Source organism: Scyliorhinus torazame, chromosome 4 (assembly GCF_047496885.1).
Source record: "Scyliorhinus torazame isolate Kashiwa2021f chromosome 4, sScyTor2.1, whole genome shotgun sequence".
NCBI classification, from domain to species: domain Eukaryota; kingdom Metazoa; phylum Chordata; class Chondrichthyes; order Carcharhiniformes; family Scyliorhinidae; genus Scyliorhinus; species Scyliorhinus torazame.
The window spans coordinates 274,960,561-274,977,153 of record NC_092710.1 but is presented as its reverse complement, the minus strand read 5'-3'; the positions used below and the strand labels follow the sequence as shown (position 1 = coordinate 274,977,153).

The window sequence follows — 16,593 nt, the reverse complement described above, 5'->3', positions numbered from 1 at the left end:
GTCCCTTGAGGGCAGTGAGTGAGATGCCAATGAATGTGCGATGGGTTTGTCAGTTGATAGCGCTGAGATGGTGGACTTACGCTGGTGGCATAGTTGAGATCATTCGTCCTCTCCCTGCACTGCATGGTGGCTGACCTTTTCTGCACAGTTGGCTCCAACCACCACCTCCCAAGCTGGATTAGTGACCTTGCTGGTCCTCCTATGGCCAGAGCGGGGTAGAGAACATTGTGGCGGGCCTTGACTGTGTCCAACAGGCACACTAGTGAGGCATCATTGAATTTGGGGGCAGCTGCTTCTTGGGTTTTGGGGACATCTGTAGCTGCCCTGGACTGGAGAGATTAACAAAGTTAATGCTTAAATGTGGCGCCTGGAACGAGGAAGTGATGAGCTTATGCGAGGCGGTCAAATCAGCGGCCGCTTGCCAACAGCCAGGCATGTTTCCCATGTGTGCATAACTAATGTGGTGGAAAGTGGACAATACAGTGTGAAAATCTGCCATTACAGCCAGTGGGCTTTACACACCTGCTCCCTGAACGATGGTGGGGGAGATCCTACGCTCGGTTTTTAAAATGATACATACAAGACTTGTTCCAGAAGCTAAGGCATGTGGTATTATAGACAATGGGCACAATTTAATGGCCTCGTCGCGCCCGACTTGGTGATGCCACGAGACCGTTGAAATCCGTGAGAGGTCTCTCACGCGATTCGCGATGCTGACACCTTGCGAGATTTAATCAGATCTCGTGAGACTTTGCGATCTGGATCTCATCCAGCAGCTTGGCACTCCCCCGGGCATTGCCAGGGTGCCCAGATGGCACTGCCAGGGTGCTAGGCCGGCAGTGCCAATGTTCCTCGGGTGTCTTGCCCTTAAGAGGTCGGGTGAGGGGAGACAGGCTTGAGGACTCCTTTAGGGGTTAGTTGGGTGCAGTGAAGGGATCGGGAGGCCACGGTGGAGTGGCTGAGGGGAGTTGAAAGATTGGGGAAGTATTTAAAAATTGGCGCACTGATCTGTAAATATTCTTCCTGAACTGGCGAGCAGAGTTCGTCAGTGCAGGAAATTAGGTAAGTGCGGCCTCAGTGAGGCGTTCGTCGCTGAGGCCCAAAAAAATGGTTAAGTCCCATCAAATAGGTGCGGTGCCGTGAAACATCCCGCTAAAGACGTTCAAAATAGGACTCTGTGTTTGACCCATTAAACCGTGCCCAATATAACTACAGAGAAATTACAGCACAGAAGGAGGCTTTCAGTGAATTGGACTTTTTCCATTAATATCCCGACCCTTTAATATCATGGGCTGGACTACCCTCCCATTGATAGAGCAGTGGACGAGCGAAATCAATGTTTGTCCAAGTGACTCCATTGCAAATCTCCCATAATTTCCTCGTGGAGCTTTCTTTAAGTGTGCGCAACTTGAAGCAACTGATTCACTTCCAAGTGCTTCACAATGAACTGGCAAATCTTTAGACAAGGGGTGGGATTGCCCCCTGAGTCATGTTTTGCGGTGGCTCAGGCGGCCTGCCATTGGCCGGAGCTGCTATCTCCCGTTCCGCTGCTGTCAACAAATTTTCCTATTGTTCACATCCTCGCCAACAGGGAACCCATGGTGGGAGGGGGGTGGGCGGCGTGCGGTCGGGGACCGGGAGATCCCACCGGCGGGAATGACCGGAAAATTTTGGCCAAGATTTTAGGGAAGGTGGAGTTTTTATTTATCAATGGATTGTGGCAGTCGCTGAAAAGAACCCAGTCCCTTCACCGAAACAAGTGGTTTCCACCTCATCAAATCTCATATTTTGTGAAAAGAAATTACATATCAACTGCCTCATCAAAATCCATATGTACAACACCCCCTGGATTCCCTTGCTCTATTCGCTCTTTGATCTCCTAAAAAAAAATCAATTATGTAAAGAGAAGCTGCTCCATATAATTCCATACTGATTCTTCAAGATTGACCCCTGCTAATACCCACACTTCCTGTCCCCAGGGAACAGAGACTAAAGCAAGTCCACAGTTTGCTCGAGTGGTCCATTAATTGTCTTTTCCAGGTATAAGTCTTCGACTGATATTGAGCTCTTATTGTTCCAAATGCACCCACATTATGCTTCTTTCTGATATATGTCTCTCTCCTGCAGTATGGCCAAATCTCCCCAGGTTTCCCACTTCACTAGTGGCCCTGAGGCTCATGGGATGATAGTCTTGGAGGAACCTCCTGTTGAACCTTGTTCCCCCCTTTCCATATTGGTTGAAATTGACACTCACTGAAGCTGGCCATGAAAACTTTGGTTACACACTAAGAACGGTTGGGTCCTGGAAAACCACTTCCACTCTTAGTCACAAATGAAGACTTTTTAAAATGGGAGAAGTTTCTACCCGTTTATGAAAGTCCTTACTATGCTCCAGAGAACATCATTACAGCGCCAACCAAACTTACTTTGCAATTTCAGCATTTTCTGTTTGTTTCATTATAGTGCATCTGTTTGCTTCAGTTTTCTGGGTGAACATTGCCGGCTCAGCTCTTCAACCACACACACACGCAGAATTTTTTTTACTGTACAAGGTCCCACTTTTATCAATTTTCAGTTGTAAAACATATAAACACATTAAGAAACTTATTTTGGCAGGAGAGACATCACCATAATAACCTACACATGTTTAAAATGCACACATCAGCTTTAATGTAGGCTTTGCTATATGATTCACACAGCAAAATGCATATTTCACCGACTGCAAAATTAAAGAAAAAACATTTTAATAAACTGCCATTAAAGCAATGATAGTGGGGCATTTTCTTCCTTCAAGTTTACACACAGAATCCACAGCACAGACGGAGGCCATTCAGCCTATTCTGCCTGTGCTTCCAATGGAGGGGACGGTATAAAAAGGCTGTTGACTCAGACCCAACTATTTCCCACCCTGTGGGTTAGATAAAAACTATCTCATGTGGCTGCATAACCAAATGTATCTGTCTCTGGATTAGGTCTTGGTGCATACACTATTAATGTGCATCTTCGGAAAGACATTTGCATTATATTTTAACTGGAATCATAGAATCCCTACAGTGCAGAAGGAGGCCATTTGGCCCATTGAGTCTGCACCGACCCTCTGAAAGAGCACTCTACCTAGGCCCAATCCCCCACTCTATCACCATAACCACACCTAACCTTTGGACGTTAAGCGGAAATTTAGCATGGACAATCCACCTAACCTGCACATCTTTGAACTGTGGGAGGAAACCTGAGCATCCGGAGACATGGGGAGAATATGCAAACTCCACACAGATAGTCAACCGAGGTCAGGATCGGATGCCGGTCCCTGGTGCTGTGAGGCAGCAGAGCTAACCACTGTGCCACCCTGCCACCCTGTGTATATTTAGTGCACATCTCTGCAGTCACCTCAACACCTTTTAACCTATAACCACCTCCACCCCTTATTATTTATAGGTTACAGGAGTTCCTTTGGTCTTTGCCTTTTTGTTAATTGTTTTAAGGATTCTGTGCTTTCGCCTTCCCCTCACCAACTTTTACCAGTGGTTTATTGGGATCATTCCAAATGAAACCATTTGAGGACAGATCAGCAGTGATTGCTTACAAACTTTTAAAAACATCTATAGAGCTCTGTGATGAAGGCACTTTTGCAGAAGTGATACCATCACAGCACAGCGTCACTAACAAACGCACTGAACCATGTGAAGTAGAGATTGGAGAGCACCTCTAGTTTGGGAACATATCATAAGATAAGCATGATTTCAAATTCCATGATTAAAAATCAATTCAGTCAAAATTTAGGGTGAAAATTCATTCAGGTCTAGAATTTAATCGTTTCAATGTTTGGTTATTCTTTTCGCAGGCATACATTCGGGCCGTTGTTTTGAAGTTACGAAGGCAATTGATGCATTGCTGTGTGAGGAAGTTTTTTTTCATGGTGGCTCTTGGTAGTTAACATCAAGTCAGTTGAATAGATAGAGCGTAGATGTGGGGTGCAGATACAATCAGACCACTTTCGTGTTTGTTTGATATCATTTACAGCAGGGAAGGGAGATTCTGTTTCAAGGTGAAAGTCTTCCAACCACAGTCAGTTAAGCTTACAAAAAACAACCTTATCGAATACAGAATGGGCAAAACCGTGATGTTGGATCAGGCCTCACTGAGTCTCGTTTGTGCAGACTTCCATCCTGGATTTGCACTCGCTCTTAGCCTTAAAGCCAGGACTATTAAATTCTGAAAAACACGCAAATGGTTTGCCAAGGAATGTTATGCTTGGATAAGGGTTTCTCATAGTTTCATATAAAAATAATCAATTTATGATACTTGCAACTCAGCATTTTCCGAAGTTCATTCCTCAGCTGTTATCTAAATGAATCCGGTGCAAACCTTTCCATTAAAAAAACCTGCCTGCAAATTCCAATTGTGAAGAGGGCAAAGCTCCTCATACATTAAAAACCCAATTTAAAAAATAATGTGTTCATGGGATGTGGGCATCGCTATCAAGGCCAAACATTACTGAGTGTCCCTAATTGCTCTTGAGAAGGTGGTGGTGAGCCACCCTCTTGAACTGTCGCAGTACTTGTGGCGCAGATATAAACGCAGTGATGTTAAGGGAGGAACTCCAGGATTTTTACCCATTGACTACAATGTAAAGGATTTTCATGAAGATCAATTAGTGCAGATCCTGATGCTTTCAGCATGTTCAGTGGTAGCGCTCTCATATCTAGTCAGAGGTTTGTGGGCTTATGTCCCATTCCAGAGCCTTGAGCACATAATCTAGGCTAACACTCCAGCACTGAGGGAACATTGCACTGTTGGAGGTGTTGATTTCATAGGAACAGGAGTAGGACATTCAGCCCCTTGAGCCTGCCCCGCCATTCAATGAGATCATGGCTGATCTGTGACCTAACTCTATATACAAAGAACAATACAGCTCAGGGCTGATTCATCAGCTCAGTGCCAATAGAATATGGACTCTGTTCCTTCTCATTTTCTTACTGGTTTCAGTCTCAATGCTGTATGAGTCTTAGCTTACCGGACAACATTTGCTGGGCTCCAGGTTTTCACTGGATCCTGCATGTGTACAGTTTGCCCTTTCACCAGCTCAGGCAAGGATTTAGCAAACGGATTGAAGTGTTGACCTCCTTCTACCTGGGAATCGGTGAGTCTTACTTCCTTCTGGTCACTTGGAGGGAATATCTTGATTGGCAGATTTGTCTTATACTTTCCATTCAATGTAAGCCTACTTGTGACACTGATAAAGATTATTATTATGTCAGTCTTGAGAGATGTAGATTAGAGTGAGAATAAGGCACGGTTTGGATCTTTCTTTGTCTCTCAGCATTTTGTGAGTCTTCGCTTTACTGTCTGGTAGTGCCTTTCTGATCTGAGTTGTCAAATCTCAGTTCCCCCGAATGCCATTAGTACAATATTGCTGGGTTTCACAGTGCCTTTCCTTGGTCACCCGTTTATTTTCGCATTTGCAGGAAAGGTCTTCTGGTGCAGTCTGAGCGGGATGATGTTACTCTCTGCTCCAGTATCAAGTTTCAGCTTCAGATTTATGGGCCGCTCCGAGTCCAGAATTGGCAATATTTGGGCTGTCGGAGGATAGAGGGGGAAAAGGGGAGGTAGGGAGGCCTTCTCCTTCCTGGTGGCCCGGAGGCAGATCTTGCTGAGATGGAGGGACTCGGAGCCCCCAAAGCCAGGAGTGTGGGTCAGCGATATGGTAGGGTTTCTCAGTCTGGAGAAAATCAAGTTCGCTCTGAGAGGATCAATACAGGGATTCACCCGGAGTTGGCAGCCGTTCATCGATTTCTTTAACAAAAACTGAACGTCAGCAGTAAGGGGGGAAAGGGAAAAGGGGGAGGGGGAGGAGGAAAATAGGAGGCATGGTGATGTTAAATAAGGGCAGGGAACTTAGTATACAGGTAATTGGGGACAGGGCGGGAGAAGTGGGGCAACGTGGTTTATTGTTTGTTGTTCTTTGAGGGGGTATTTTGCGCCATTGTTTTAGAAATGTCAACATGTTAAATTATGAAAATTACAAATGCTTCAATGAAATATTTTCTAAACAAAAGATTTATGGGCCAGGATTCTCCGACCCTGCGCCAGGTCGGAGAATCCTTGGGGGGAGACGCGAATCCCGCCCCGCCACCCCGACGCCGGCTGCCCTATTTTCCGGCGCCGTTTTTGGTGGGCCGGCGGGATTCCTGCCAATCCGGTCGGGGGCCATTGACAGCGGCCCCGCCGGCAATTCTCCAGGCCCCGGTGGGCCGAGTGGCCGTACCGCCAGCGTGAATTACTCACCGCACGCACGGCTGGACCTGGCAGGTAAATGTGCAGGGGCGGTCCGGACAGTGGCCTGGCCCGCATCGGGGCCTACCGATCTGACGGCTGGCTTGTTCCGTGGGGGGCCTTCTTTCCTCCACCCCGGGCCCCATCATATTGCCCGGGGGCTGGCGCGGAGAAGGGAACCCCCGAGCATACGTGGAAATACGCCAGCCGGTCCGCGCATGCGCGAGATCATGCCGGCCCGTCCGCGCATACTCGAACACGCGCCAGCTGGAGGGGCGCCAACCCCTCCGGCATCAACCTAGCCCCCCAAAAATTGGAGAATTCCTCACTTTCGGGGGCTGTTGACGCCGGAGTGGTTGGCGCCGGTTTTCCCGCCGGAGTAGGGACATAGCCCCATTTTTGGAGAATCCCGCCCACGGTTCAGGTTTTAGTCCCTCTTCCTGATCTGAATGGTTATGTAAATTTATTTTCAATGGGGACTGTCACATTCAGGCATTTTCATGCAATTGTTTGGTTCCTATGGTTCTAGTGCTGCATCACAGTGCCAGGGTCCCAGGTTTGATTTCGACCTCGGGTGACTGTTGTCATGATATTCAAACACACACATCATGATAGACACACCAACAGACAAATCAGAACACACAACACCACAACCAATCACACACAAAGACAGGAACCATATAAAAGCACGAACACGACACCTGGTGGACAGTAGGTCTGGGGACAAGGACACGGACACGACCTGTTTTAACAGCACAAACAGGGAATCCCCACGTGCAGAGTATCAAGACAAAACTGTACATAGAAAGTTTAAATAAAATAGCGTTGTACCATATACAACTGTGTTGGCTCATCTGTGTGTCAGAACGCCCAACACCACATGGTACAGGAGTGGATCGATACCTGCCAACTAACCTGCCATTCTGGACATGGACCGCACCGACAAACCGCAGCCGTTGCAAGTTGCGGGGAACCTTGGTACCAATTGGAAGCTCTTCAGGCAGCGATTTGACCTGTACATCCGAGTCAACGAGAAACAGAGTGCCTCGGATGAAACGAAGATTGCACTGCTCCTCTTCTACGCAGGGCAGCACGCCCTCGACGTCTTCAACTCACTGGTGTTCGAAGAAGGGGAAAACCAATCCAAGTATGACACGGTCATCCTCAAACTGGACCAGCACTTTAATGTTGAAGTGAATGAAAGTTTTGAAAGATACCTCTTTCGGCAACGCCTGCAAGGTAAGGAGGAGCTTTTTCAACCCTTTTTGATGCACCTCCGAATTCTAGCGCAGTCGTGCGGTTACGGCAGCACCACAGAGTCCAGAGTCAGGGACCAGATTGTTTTTGGCGTTGCCTCCAGTGGCCTACGCCAGCAGCTTCTTAAAATAAAAGGCCTCACCTTAGCGTCTGCTGTGGAAGCCTGTGTCCTCCACGAGAATGCAACCAGCCGTTTTGCCTGATTTCAGGCGTCCGAATTGGCACGGAGGGGGTCCCCTGCCGTCGAATCGGCAAGCCAGGCCGCCCACGACGCCGAACGCATCCAGGCCGTTGATTACTTCCCGACCCGTGGCCCCGACGAGAGCGGCCGCTTCCCGCGCTTTTCGCGGTCTCCCGCGCTGGTGCGCGCCAAAAATAACGGCCACATCGAGGGACGCACTGCGCAGGTGCGCCCACCGCAAGATCGCACTGTGCATGCGCAGTGGCGCAACGAACGCCGTGACGTCATGACGTGCGGCAATTGTGGAGCTGTACACTTAAAAGGGCAATGTCCTGCTAAAAACCGACAGTGCCTCAGATGTGGCAAGATGGGCCACTATGCTGCCCACTGTCGTGCGGCTCAACCCATGGATTCTGCACATCCCCGACAATCTCGCAGACAAGTCAGGACCGTCCAGCCCACACATCAAGACTTCCAGTTAAGTGATGCAGATGACCAGGATGCCTTCCGCGTTTCCGTCATCGATGTCAACAAGGTCAATGCCATCAATCCAGCCGATGAGTGGTGTGCCACCCTGACGGTCAACCCAAACTCGTCGCAAGCCCATTAGACTGGACTTATAACACCGTTCATATGTTCAAAAAGTTACACACTTTTTAACCTGTTGTTGTTTATCGTTCCAGATATCGTCTGACTGGACCACTGATCAAATTTTTTTTCTCGTTCGCATTCATGTTCTGTTATGGTACAACCTTGTTGATGTGACGCACCCGACATCGCCCCATGTAAATAGTTACGTCATATGCACATGCTGTACACAACACACACTCACTCTTAGATGCACTCACGGCACGATTATATTTATTACCACGTAGGCACATATCTTTGTAAAAAGGGGGGATGTCATGATATTCAAACACACACATCATGATGGACACACCAACAGACAAATCAGAACACACAACACCACAACCAATCACACACAAAGACAGGAACCATATAAAAGCACGAACACGACACCTGGTGGACAGTAGGTCTGGGGACAAGGACACGGACACGACCTGTTTTAACATCACAAACAGGGAATCCCCACGTGCAGAGTATCAAGACAAAACTGTACATAGAAAGTTTAAATAAAATAGCGTTGTACCATATACAACTGTGTTGGCTCATCTGTGTGTCAGAACGCCCAACACCACACCTGTCTGTGTGTAGTTTGCACTTTCTCCCCATGTCTGCGTTGGTTTTCTCCAGATGCTCCGCTGCCCATTAGTGTCCAAAGGTCAGGTGTGGTTAAGGGGATAGGGCAGGGGTGTGGGCCTAGATAGGGTGCTCTTTCAGAATGTTAGTGCAGACTTGATGGGCCGAATGGCCTCCTTCTGCACTGTAGGGATCCTATGATTTCTCTCCTGTCCACAAAAGGATAATAACCCTTTCCTCTTCACTAATGCCTTTTAGAATTATTATTATAATTATTATTATTAGAAAGCTACTGAATGTCAGTTTGCACTTTTGTTGAAACTACTCAGCCTCCTAATTTGTCATGGGCTGGAGCTATGTGTTTGTTGCTGTACAGATTTGGAAACCCAACCGCCTATCGGCGCCATTGGTGCTGGAGCCTGTTTTCTTCTGGTGGGCTCATCGGCTCCATGTCAACAGCTGGGCAACTGCTTACTGCTGGCTTGCTGGTCATTTAGGTTGGGGTGCCAGGGCGGCACGATAGCACAGTGGTTAGCACAGTTTCTTCACAGCTCCAGGGTCCCAGTTTGATTCTTGGCTTGGATCACTGTCTGTATGGATTCTGCACATTCTCCCCGTGTCCTGCGTGGGTTTCTTTCCACAGTCCAAAGATGTGCAGGTTGGGTGGATTGGCCATGATAAATTGCCCTTCGATTCGCTGAGGTTACGGGGAAAGGGTGGAGGTGTGGGCTTAAGCGGGGTGCTCTTTCCCAGAGCCGGTGCAGACTCGATGGACCAAATGGCCTCCTTCTGCACTGTTGATTCTATTCTACGATAACAGCATGAAATTGTAGCCTGGTATCAAGATCACCTTCTCCTCTCAGATGGACTCGTTCCTCACTTTGCTGTATTCTTGCCCAGGAGTGGAAATCAAAGTAGTGGTCTTAAAATGCAGTCTCAATCACAGAAAGTGATCCAGTTTGTTTTGAGACAACAGCAATAAAATCGGGAATGTTTCATTTCACCGTTAATGGCGCAAAATGCTGTACTGCGCTGTAAAGAGCAATACCATACTGCAGAAGGAGATGTCAGGGCACATGACCATAAACCTGGTTCAGGGGTAGGGTTTTAAAGGGTGTCTTGAATGATGAAAGAGCAGTAGAGAGGTGGAAAGTGTTAGGAAGGAAGTTACAGAGTTCAGGGCCTAGTCAGCCAAAGGCAAGGGTACGAATGGTGCAACAGTTACTCAGGTATATTGGAGGCTGTGGGGCTGGAGGAGATTGTAGATAGGGAGGGGAAAAGCCATGGAGGGATTTGAAAACAACAGTGAGAACTTTAAAGTTGCAAGTTTGCTTAAACGCAAGCTAACATAGGTCAGCAAGTGCAGGGGTGATATGTGAACTGAACTTGGTCTGAGTTAAGACAAGGGCAGCAGAGTTCTGCATCGCCTCAAGTAGAGAGAGGTTAAAATGTGAGAGACAAGCCAGTCTGGGCCAGCCTCAGATAGTTGTCAGCGGGAGGAATGGAGCCGGAGGCGAGGGAATGGAATTAATGATGGGGACTGAAGACAATGGTGTTTTCAGTCTTTTAGTTGGAGTAAATTTCTGTTTATCCAGCACTGGATGCCGGATAAGCAGTCTGATAATTTAGAGACAATGGAGGAATCGAGAGAGGTGGCGTTGCCAAGGGAACCATATGGATGAGAAACAGGAGGGGGTGAATGTTAGATGCTCAGGGTACACCAGGGTAAGAGTGTGGGAGCAGAAATCCCACTATGAATTTCTGTGGGAGTTCTGCTTATTTTCTGTCTTACCTTCAGTGATAGATTGCTTAAAGCCCTGGTTAAATAGGAGCAATGGCCATTTTCAGCTACATTGAGCTACGTCTTTGAAGTTCCCACCAAACCTTTACCAGTGTTGGCAGAACTCCACGGAGTCTGTTTTGTAAGGTCAGGTGTCAAAAGGGAGGAAGCCAAACCCACATGAAATAAATAGATAGAGAGGGGAGGGGCAGGGGTGCTATTGTGGTGAAAGGGTGAAAATAGGTGCTAAATGGGTGCTGTGCCTGTAAGACAGGCTTGTTTGAAATACTGCCCTGGCTGCTGATCACCACAATCTGAAGTTCCCCGGAGGAGCTAAAACAGAGATATTTGCTGATTTAACACATGAGCACTGATCAGACTCAATTTCTGGGGATGTGTGCGTCTGCCTCCAGTGGAATGCACTGGCTGCCTTACAGCTGCCGTCAGCTTTCAGGATTGCTGAGGGACAAAATGAGGTGTCCACGCAGGTTCTCGGACGCCTCACTGGACGTCCTGATGGAGGATGTCGGGCGGAAGAAAGATACCCTGGGCGCGGTTCTCCACTCCCACGCCGGTTGGGAGAATCGCCTGGGCCGCCAAACTTTCCGGGGACACCGGTCCCACGCCCTCCCGCGATTCTCCCAAGCAGCGGGAATGGCCCGGTCGAGTTTCGCGGGCCGCAGGCCGGGGAATCGCCGGAGACACCCAATATAGCGATTCTCCGGCACCACCGCTATTCTGAGGCCCAGATGGGCCGAGCGGCCAGGCCAAAATGGCGTGTTCCCCCCCGGCGCAGTCCACACCTGGTCGCTGCAGTCGTGGGCGGTGCGTGAACGCTGGGGGGGCGGCCTGTGGGGGGGCAAGGGGGGATCCTGCACCGGGCTTCACCTGCAATGTGGGGTGGCCCGTGATCGGTGCCCACCGATCGTCGGGCCGTCCTCTCTGAAGGAGGACCTCCTTCCTTCCGCGGCCCCGCAAGATCCGTCCCCCATCTTCTTGCGGGGTGGATTTGGACAGGACGGCAACCACGCATGCACGGGTTGGCGCCGGCCAATCCGTGCATGCGCGGATGACGTCCGTTATGCGGTGCCGGCCGTGTCATCTATGCGGCGCCGCTTTTACGCGGGCGACAAGGCCTGGCGCGGGTAGATGACGCGGCCCCGATACTGGCCCATTGTCAGGGCCTGAATCGGTCGGGACCGGGGCCGTTCCGCGCCGCCGTGAACCTCAACGGCGTTCACGACAGCCCGGCCACTTCGCCGTGGGAGTGGAGAATCCCGTCCCCTGCATCTGGAAATGGGAAAGAGCCCACCTCGCCCTCCTGAATCTCTCTCACCTGTTGATGCTGCTCTCCCTGGACTCAAGTCCACCTCCCATTCCTCCGGTGGACCAAGAGGGACCCCCTAACAAGATGACGATGCCCAAGAACTACCTTTCGTAAATATTTCTTTAGTATTGGTGCAACTTGTGCTAAACATGGGCTAAAACCAATGGTTCTGCTGAAGACTGTCCCGGCCCCACCAGAGCTGGATGACATTGGAAATCTCTGAGGAAAATCTCTCCCTTGGGTTCTCATTTGTGTAAACTTTTGATCGGCAGCTCCTTTTGACTTTCCAGGACACTCACTAATACAATATTCACTTCCTTTTCCCGAGTCAAACCTTAAAGAATATTTCTCAAACCAAAATGGAGTAGCCTTTCTGAAGCCATCAGAGAGATGGATAAGCCAGAGCGACTCATTAAGTCAGCAAAGAAAACACAACCTAAAGAGTATCTATTGCTTTAGGACACTGCATTCTGTCCAGTTTATTTAGTACAGCACCTGTAAGGGTTGTGTTTTATTTAATCAACTTGGCAGGAAGAGGGCAATACTGAAGCCTTGAACTCGTAAAGGTTTACAGTGCATCCTTGCTTTGTTACGTTGCTGATTAGTAAAGCAACTTTGATCATTTGCGGCATTAAGCCACAAGCTTATGATGTGCTTGTTCAGCAACTTCTAAAGTCAAAGAAAATCACATGAGCGTGAGTGACAAAACTAATTGAGTGAAATACAGGAACAATTCCTTGGGCTTGCTACATGTTGCCTGAAGGCTGGGTGGGCAAAGGGAACATTAGAAACTCTCATCGCATTTGTGCACTTGAGTGCCATAAACTAAAGGCCCCTGGATCGAGAGCGGAAAGATGGAATTACATTGGAAAGCTCTTTTCCAACCAGTATGGAAAAGATGTGCTGGAATGTCCTAAATCTCTCTTTGTTTCTATCTCTGGGGGTGTCTGAAATGCTAAAACAGAAAACAAAATTATCTAGGGTAAAAAAATCCAAAAATGCAACACTGACCTGACCAGAGGATGGTCAATGCTGACGGTGACAAAAGGATAGGAACATTTCTATTCTAATCACTGGTATCCCTAACCCCAAGAAAAGTATAATTTGCAAGAAATTATTTCCAACATTTCCCTCTGTGGTGAAACCACTGTGTTGTATTGTGCTGCCACAGTATTACGTGTTGTACAGTATTGCCACTATATTACATGTTGTACGGTTTTGGCTCTGCCCGTGGCTCCTCCTCCTAGGGCCTGGGTATATAAGCTGCCGACCTCTCATACTGCCTCATTCTGGGGCACGCTGCCAGCTCTGTTGTAAGCCAATAAAAGCCAGTGTTAATTCACTCTGCGTTTTCCGTCGTAATTGATGGCATATCAATTTCATTGACTTACATTAAATTAAAGAGCTATTTAACATGGATCCAGCCTCAAACAGGACCTCCTGCAGATAGACCCCCAATCAGCCGACGCCGATGTCATCGTCGCACACTGGCTTCGCTGTCTAGAATCTTTCATCAATTCTGCTGCCATCGCCGTCTCCGAGGAACACAAGCTGCGAGTCCTCATCTCCCGGGTGAGCCCGCAAATTTTTCTCATCTTCCAGGACACGGACTCATTTCATGAAGCCATTAATCTCTTGAAAGGACGGTATGTGAAACGGGTTAACGGACTGTTCGCCATGCGGCACCAGCGCCCTGGAGAGTCGCTGGCAGAATTTCTGCGCGTTTTGCGGATGCTCGGCAGGGCCTGCACCTGCGAGGCGGTGTCGGCTGCTAAGCACACCAAACTCCTGATCCGGGACGCCTATGTTGCCGGCATTGACTCACACTACGTTCGCCAGCACCTGCTAGAGAGGGAGACACTCGACCTCCGGGAAACGTTGCAGCTTGCTGAATCGCTGGAGGTGGCCTTCCGTAACATGGGTGCCTATGCCTCCGATCACATGGCACCCTCGTGGACGTCAGGGGCACCGCCATTTTTGAAGTCCGCCGCCGCATCTCCAAAGCCATTTATGAAGTCCAACGCCGCATCTCTGGGTCTCGACTTCCAGTGCAACCTCCAGAGTATCACCCTGAAGTTCGATGGACACCTGCCCCCACTCGGTCTCCCCACTTACATCCATAGTGATCGGGGTTCCTCCTTCATGAGTGATGAGCTGCGTCAGTTCCTGCTTAGCAAGGGCATCACCTCAAGCAGGACTACCAGCCTGGGGGAGCGGACAGGTGGAGAGGGAGAACGCGACGGTCTGAAAGGCCATCCTTCTTGCTCTTTGGTCTAGAGGTCTCCTTACCAGGGACTCGGTATATCAGGCAAGTTTATATTAAACTGAGACTAGCCGTCTCGTTCTAATATGCAGATTTATCAAATACAAATCCGACCCACAATGGTGGGTGGGATTCAGATCATGACATCTCGCGAGATTGTATCAGATCTCGCAAGGCGTGGCTAGCCAGGCAGATCCTGGAAGAGGCCTCTCCTGGCATCTACCGGCTGCGTCGCGCAGCCAATCGAGCGCAACGCGGCCGGTACATCATGCCCATAGTATTTGGAATCAGTGCTTGCCCTTAATTTTTACCTTCAAATCCAATTAGGGAATTTGTTCTCTAAAGGTCAAATGAAAGCTTCACTTTGACAGTTTATGGCATAATTTGATTCAGTTGGCACACTGTCGCCTGATGACATGCTGCTAAATATATGAAACCTAGAGTTTCAAAAGATAGAGGTGCTAAAGGTCAGCCTCTGGCAAATAATTCATCTTCGAAAACTTTTACTATAATGCCATTCAGGATATACCAGTCTGTGAAATATTAAACGTTTAACATGCATTAATGTCTTAAAGTGGCACGAGGCAATAGACTCTGACCGTGAGCATGCAAAGTGTTGAAAATATGATGAGCACAATTTAAGCTCAAAAATACACTCGAGAACAAGCAGGATAGTGAGGAAGAACAGAGCAATTCTTGCTTTATAAAATGAAATTTTATAGTCCATCATGCCAAAATATTACAAGTATTTGTAAATAACAACCCCTCATTACAACACTTACAAACTTTATGAGATAATCTCACTGAGTGAGGAACTGCCTTAAACACCTATTTTACAACAGGACCAAAGAAATCTGCATTAATGCTCTCTCTGGGTTCAATCAGAAAATAATTTTGGCATGATTAAAATTCAAGGATTTGATGTAATTCCTGATTATATTTTCAGGTGCATCAAGGGAAAGATTTCAACCTAACCCGCCCGTCGCTCCTTCCATTCTGGGCTCTTGCCACTGCACCATTGAGGATCGTGCCTTCAGCTGCTGTGACCTTAAGTTCTGGAATTCCCTTCTAAACGTCTCCATCAACTTTTTAAAAAATCTATCGCTCCTCCTTTAAGATGCTCCTGATCAGCTACCTCTTTTACTAAGCTCTGTGGTCACTTGACCACCTGTCCTGCTGTCACATTTTGTAGCTTTGTGTCAAATTCTGCTTTATAACGCTGCCTTGAGATGTTTTAATTCATTAAAGGTGTTATCTAAATGTAGGTTGTTGTAGTACTTCTTTTTTTGTCCTCCATTGAATTCACACGTGATCCCATGGCTTTGTTGCCTGGTGTCTTCGGTTCCCACTACCTTCCTAAGACGGCTGTTTTTGCACATCCCAAAGCACTTCATAAATTACTTCTCAAGCACAGTCACATTGGCAGCAGCCAAACTGAACACAGAAGACCCACAAATGATCAAACGCTTTGCTGGGTTTTATTGTTAGTCGTGTAGATTGAAGAAGTAATGTTGGCAAAAGAAAACACCGAGGCGAACTTGCTGTTCCTCGGGTCACGTTGCAGGTGTCTGTTACATTCATTCAATTAGACAGATAAGGGCCCATAACTTCCTCAGAGTGGCAATCTCTGTCGGATTTGCACTTTGGATGAACTTGCCCTCGCCCCTGTCTTGCCCAACTTTCCTCATCCAGGCTGGGTGAGATAGGAGCAACAATGCACCCCCCCTCCCCCCCCGCGAGAGGACAGACAAACCCTCTTTATAGGGGACTAGCTGCCATAAAGAAAGAGGAGGTTTAAATGGAATAGGTAAGTTTCAAAGTTTGATGACCAAGGAGGTCAGCAGATTTTTGTCCTCCATTGAATTCACACCTGATCCCACGCTTTCTTGACCGGTGTCTTCGGTTCCCATTAGGAAGGAGAAGATTTATTTTACTTGTAACAATAAGCTGCCCACGGCAGTAACTTTCTACAATCACAGTTCCCGTTGGGACAACCAACTCCCTGGGCCCTGTTCGGGCCGGCTTTTATGCTCGGTTCTAACGAGCTCCAGCTGGGTGGGCCTCTGCCCCCTACCTCGGAAGCCTATACTCCACGAGCTCCTTGGAGAGATCAATAATGGTTTCCCCTTGGGCCTTGTGCAGGTTATGACACAACAGTGAGTGGTTCAAGCAAGTGGGGGAGATCGGGAGGTGGGAGAGGGAAAAGTGGGAAGGGTGATGGAAGACCAGGGGGAAGAGATCGGGTGAGGGGTAAACCAGGAGGGGGTGGGGAAGACCCAATGGGAAGGGGTGAGGTGGAACAGGCAGGAGCG

The 16,593-nt window shown here is 48.3% G+C and overlaps 1 long non-coding RNA gene across 2 annotated transcripts in view; it reads left to right on the top strand.

Moving 5' to 3' along the window:
- The window catches only part of LOC140411735 (uncharacterized), a 62,479-nt gene extending 46,981 nt beyond the window's left edge, over positions 1 to 15,498 (top strand). For both annotated transcript variants that reach the window (XR_011940977.1, XR_011940976.1), the window contains exon 3: positions 15,228 to 15,498. This is a non-coding gene — a long non-coding RNA (uncharacterized lncRNA). The remainder of the gene's footprint in view (positions 1 to 15,227) is intronic.
- Positions 15,499 to 16,593: the final 1,095 nt, after the last annotated feature.